This window comes from Ahaetulla prasina, chromosome 3 (genome assembly GCF_028640845.1).
Source record: "Ahaetulla prasina isolate Xishuangbanna chromosome 3, ASM2864084v1, whole genome shotgun sequence".
Classification (NCBI taxonomy): Eukaryota; Metazoa; Chordata; class Lepidosauria; order Squamata; family Colubridae; genus Ahaetulla; species Ahaetulla prasina.
The window spans coordinates 1505600-1511599 of NC_080541.1; the positions used below are offsets into that span (position 1 = coordinate 1505600).

The following is a 6000-nucleotide window of genomic DNA, read 5'->3' on the forward strand; positions in this document are numbered from 1 at the left end:
CTCGCTCCTTGCTAAATTTGCCAACCAGAAAGAACCGATGGCGAAAGGAAGATCTAGGATTCACGTTCGGCTGTAAAACTCTGCCCAAGCACCTGGAAATAACTTCACCACCTGGAAATAACCTGCCAGGAAAAGCTGCCCTAGAAATAAGTGGAGGAGCAAACTCTATAGCTTACTGCTCTGAGCAGCTCAGAAGAAAAGCTATTTTTTAAAAATGTCATAAATAAAGTAGCAGCTAAAGCAACGAACTGGGGACCAGCCACCTTCAAAGGGAGAACGTGGCTTTGATCATCCAGAAGAGAGCCTCCAGCTGAAAGACACCTTCATTAAAGGAGAAAATGAAAAGCAATGTAAGGCAGGTAATTTTGGAGCAGCTCCTAAGGGCTGTGTAAGAAGCTTCCAGGGCGGTTTCCAATACGTGGAAGAGCAAATCAGGAACTGGCAAAATTTCTGGACAAAACCTGGTCTGAGAAAGCCGAAGAGGCAGCCCCGCAGGCAGAAGAGTAGATGTTGGAGTCTCATCATCCCCGTTTCCAGTTTCACCACCTTGAAAAAGTCTGAATAATAAGGCACAATAATAACCTGCCTGCCTCCGGCCAAGGACCAGAAGGCAGTTGGCACTTCAGTTTCTGACCGGGAGAGATGTGGGCAGAGGGAGGGAGATGGCTACAATGCCACCCTGAGTAAAAACCCATTTCACAGCCTGGATATGACCAAATCACAAACAGCAAAGCAGACTATATATATATAGATAGTCCTTGACTTATGACCACAATTGAGTCCAAAATATCTGTTCCTAAGCAAGACAGTCGTGAAATGGGTTTTGAGCCATTTTACAACTTTTCTGGCCACAATTGTTAAGTGAATCACAGCAGTTGTTAATAGTAACACGGATTTGGTGATTACTTTAACAAACCCTATAAATTCTAGTAAATCTTTGTTGGAAATAATTGATCAATATGGGAATGTCTCAGGGTTTAAGGTAAATCAGAAAAAGACAAAAGTGATAATAAAAAATATGGCCAGACAACAGAAAGAAAAACTAGAGGAAGTAACAGGATTTGAAATTGTAAAGAAGGTTAAGTACTTAGGGGTTTATATTACGTCGTCAAATGTGAAATTGTATAAGAATAACTATGAGGTTTTATGGCAAAAAGTTCAGAAGGAGTTGATTGTTTGGAAAAAATTGCAATTATCTTTGCTGGGGAGAATTGCTGCTATTAAAATGAATGTTTTACCTAGATTTTTATTCCTCTTTCAGATGATACCAATAATTAAGAAAGATAAGAATCTTGAGGAATGGCAGAAGGGAATTAACAAATTTATATGGGAAGGTAAAAAAGCTAGGGTTAAAATGAAAATAATTCAAGATTCTCGGAAAGGGAGGTTTAAAATGCCTAATTTTAAATTATATTATGAAGCAGCTGCTCTCTCTGCAATAAGTGATTGGTTTAATTTAACAGAGGACAGAATTTTGAATATAGAAGGTTATGATTTGCTATATGGATGGCATGCATATTTAATTTATGACAAAAAAGTGGATAAGGCCTTTAAAAATCATGTGCTAAGAAATGCCCTTCTGCGTGTTTGGAAAAATACTCTTATAAACTAAATTATAAGGTTCCTATATGGGCAAGTCCTAGACATACAGTAGAAAATATAAACATAGAACAGAATCAGGAAATGATTACATATAAAGATCTTTTGTATACTGAAAGAGGTAATTTGCAGTTAAAATCTCTGCAAGTATTAAGAGAGGAAGGGAAAAATTATACTTGGTTTCAATATGAGCAACTACGTGCTAGATGGAAGGGAGATCAGAAAATTGGTATAGAGCAGAACGAGGGAAATTTGGTAAAGCAAATTAGAAATCAGTCTCAGGAGCATATAAAGAGATTGTATAATGTGTTACTTGAAATAGATTCTGAAAGGGACTTGGTAAAGGACTGTATGATAAAGTGGGCACAAAATTTTCAGGAGCCAATATTATTGGAAACGTGGGAAAAAATTTGGGTTAGAAATGTTAAATTCACGCAGGCACAGAATCTGAGAGAAAATTTTTATAAAATGTTTTATAGATGGCATCTAGATCCTAAAAAATTATCGTGTATGTATCCAGAAATGCAAGCAAAATGTTGGAGATGTAATTGTGATGACGCTACATATTTTCACATTTGGTGGACTTGTAAGGACATAAAGGCCTTTTGGATAAAAATTTGGTGGATTTTACAAAATGTTCTGAAAAGAAGATAAAGTTCCTGCATAATTTTTCTTGTTGGGAATTATTACGGATTGTACAGTAATTGAGACTAAATTGATTTTAAATCTAATAACTGCAGCAAGATTACTAATAGGACAATATTGGAAGAAAAAGAAGTACCAACAATAGAAGAATGGATATTGAAAGTTGCCAATTTGGCTGAGATGGCGAAGATATCAGCCTTTTGAAAGACAATACAAGAAAGATACTTAAAGGAATGGAAAAATGGATTGACTATATTCAACGTAGATATCAGACTAAGAGTTATCAGACTGTTTTGAATGATTATGATGTATTATTTTTGATTGTTTTTGGGGGAAGTTAGGAATTGATGATTGTAGGGGTATAATTAAGTTGGGACGAAATTTTTTTAGCATATGTTTGTTTTATTTTTAACTATACCTTGTGCTCGTTCCGGGAAGTCGGGGGAGGGGTTGTGAAGGAGGGAGGAGGGGAAAGGGGGAAAAAAAATTTTGTAAAACTTTTTGAATAAAAAAAAAAATAAAAAAATAGTAACACGGTCGTTCAGTGAACCTGGCTCCTCCATTGACTTTGCTTGTCAGAAGGTCACAAAGGGGAACAAATGATCCTGGAACCCTGCAACTATCTAAGTATGAGCCAATTGCCAAGTGTCTGGGGATGCTATAGCGATTGTAAGTATGAAAAATGGTCATAAGTCACTTTTTTCAGAATGGTTGCAAGTCGGGGAGTCCCTGCATTTAATGGACCAAGAAAGCATGCATGCACCAGAAACAAAAATGGGGCTCCTATACCACAAACCGCAAGCGCACCAAAACTATGGCCTCTTCTATCTCACAGTGGCCCAGAATGAAGGATCTGCCAGGAGTTCGATCCTGATTGACTCAAGGTTGACTCAGCCTTCCGTCCTTCTGAGGAGGGTCAAATGAGGACCCAGATTGTTGGGGGCAAGAGGCTGACTCTATAAACCGCTTAGAGGGGGCTGTAAAAGCACTGTGAAGCCATATATAAGTCTAAGAGCTAGTGCTATTCTCTGGGCCTGATACACAACACACTGTCTTGGGACACAACCCATCAGTATTTTAGTTCTCCACCAAATCAACTTTCCATCACACCTTTTCCCCAGGTACTATTCTGCTTGGGGGAGAAGGGGAACCAGTTACTGCCCTTTGGTTTTTAAATTTTTTATTAGCTTATCAAAATATACAGAAATGCAAAGGAAAATGAGAATAATGGGGGGAAAAGGGAGGAGAAGAAAAAAGTGTAGGATGAAAGGGAAAGAAAAGGGAAAGCATTTTTGATTCTTTTCGGTGCAGTAGAATAGGGTAATAACATACAACCTCAGCTTTTTACTTTTGCATAATAATACCTAGCCATTACTATAACAATTATCCTATCTCATCAGCAAAACAAAACTTTTGGGTTTTTTTCTCCCACCTCAAGCACAAAGTCCAGAAATGGTTTCCAAATAAAAACGAAATTGTGTTCTTTTTTCCTTTAATCAAAGCAATCAATTTTGCCCTCTCTGCTAACTCCATCCAATTTTGCAGCCATTTGTCCATTGTGGGAATCAAAGTGTTCTTCCATTTTTGGGCATAGAGTTTTCTTGCTGCTGTCAGCATGCATACATAACATCATCAGCCACTGCTCTTTGGAGCCTCTTCAAGCCGCTCATCCCCAAAATCTGAACCGCTCATCCGAAGGGGAAAGGATCTCTTAAGAACAACTGCTCCAAACCCAGGAATTCCAAGTTGCCCTGAAGACAGGAAGCAGAGAACCAGAGCAGAGCAGAGCAGCTCCTGACCCAGGGAAATGCTGACAGAAAGAGAGAGAGAGAGAGGGAGGGAGGGAGAGAAGCAAAGCCTTGTGAGTTGCCAACACACACCCAACAATGGCTGGTATGTTTACAAGAGGCCGTTTGCCAGCTGCTTCACCCCCTGCTAGAGAGGAGAAACAGACCCAGCCATTAAATCAAGCTTGCCAAGGGATTGACCAATGTATAATCAGCGTAAATGGAATTGCTTGAAAAGGGAAAAGGGGTTTTCTAATGATACTTTTGCCGAAAGAAAACGGTATAATTATACCAGTATAATTTAAGAAAGTTCCAAAAACTTACATCTGCTAAATATAAATAAGGGCTTCACCCATATTTCAGAATTGCCAAGAGCATAAAGTCAACTAAACAAAGGATGAAGCCATCGGCTTTATTTCAGCAGAGATTTGGGATATTTTAGTAAAATATTTTGTACTGATTACACCAGAGTACTCGAAGATCTCGATTAGTAAACCCGTGACTATTCATAAGTTCCTGCAGGAGACGCTTGGTGCGTTTCGCAAACTCACTTCCCTCCATCCCTAAGTCAGGAACATTGCCTGGGGGTTCCTGCAACCCACTGATAACCACCCCAAGAGATCCAGCCCTGCTAAGGAAGGGTCAGCCCTAGAAGGCCCTTGGATTGTTTGGGGGTCTCCTCTTAGAGCAGAGGGTTGGACTAGAAGACCTCCAAGGTCCCTTCCAACATTCAGGTAGGTTGATTGATTAGTATCAGATGAAGCCACCCAGAGTTACCTTAAGGTGAGATGGGCCACCTACAAATTAATTAATATTGTGTGTGTGTGTGTGTATGAACACGTGTGTATCATACACACACACACAAATCCCAGCCACCCCCATGTTCATCCTATTCCCTCTCTCCCCATCGTTTAGCTATTTTTGTACTTTTGTATTTTTGCAGCACTCTATATAGATTTATTTTTTTAATATTGTTAAACCACCATCCTATGGGAAGGTGCATGGCCAATCAATTTAAATAAAGCCACCCACACATATACTGGATGGGAGACCACCAGGAAACCCTGCTGGGGAGACTCCCTCATCCCAGAGCCCACTCTCTGGCCCATGGGGCTGAGCCTCTCTCCTGATTCCCCATCAGCAGCAGCAGAAGGGGAGGGAGGGGAGAGAAGGGGGTTTCCCACCTAGTCCAGAGTGGCGGGATCTCCTGGTGGCCTCTCATCCAGCTGCCCCTTCGGTGGCTCCTCCCCCCCACGCCTTTCCACCCGCAGGAGCCCCAAGGCCATGAACTGAACCACCTAACACATCACTGGGGGGGGAGGGGTCTTGGACTACACCCTCCATCATCCAAGCACCCCCTTTCCTTTCAGGCCAGTGCTGGCTGGGGATGATGGGAGCGGTGACCAAGCCGGAATGGCCGGACTGGGGAAGGTCCCGGATACCCTCCTCAGGGGGGAATTCCGGCGCCCCCTCGGCCCGCCCGCCAGCAACAAGGCCAAAGGCGCCCCCTCCCCAGGAAATCCGGGACTCCTCTCCCCATCGAGTGACCCCCTAGCCCCATCCCTGACCTCCGGGCCCCTCGAAGGAGACCTCCACTCACTTCCGCCGCCGCCCCACCCGCCTCGCCTCGCCCCCTCACCTCACCTCGACTCCACGCCGGCCGTCCACCGAAGCGCGCGTCTCCCGCTAGGCCCGGCATCGCCGCCATGGCAACCAGGCACACTTCCGCCGAGGACCGGAAGTGGGAGGCTTTCCCCCGCCGCCGCCATATTGAGCGAGGTCAAAAAAGCTCCAGGAAGCATGAGACGGTCAGAGCTTGGTCTGCAGAACTGCGGGTGGCCGCCAGGTGGCGAAAAAGCGGAGTTATCTGCCTGAAGCTGCTCTCAGGCTGAGTAAAGCGGAGGATGATGGGAGTTGTAGTCCCACACATCTGGATGGTTGGAGACTCAGCCTCTTATCTGCTGAGCTG

General features: G+C 43.1%; 1 protein-coding gene across 2 annotated transcripts in view; it reads right to left on the reverse strand.

Moving 5' to 3' along the window:
* Window positions 1-5787, reverse strand: part of PPP1R16A (protein phosphatase 1 regulatory subunit 16A) — a 40534-nt gene extending 34747 nt beyond the window's left edge. The window contains exons 1-2 of one of the 2 annotated variants that reach the window (XM_058179096.1): window positions 5676-5787; window positions 3677-4054 (exon numbers count right to left, since the gene is read on the reverse strand). The gene's annotated coding sequence lies outside the window, so the exon portion shown is untranslated. The remainder of the gene's footprint in view (window positions 1-3676; window positions 4055-5675) is intronic. The other variant, XM_058179098.1, reaches the window with a different exon arrangement.
* Window positions 5788-6000: the final 213 nt, after the last annotated feature.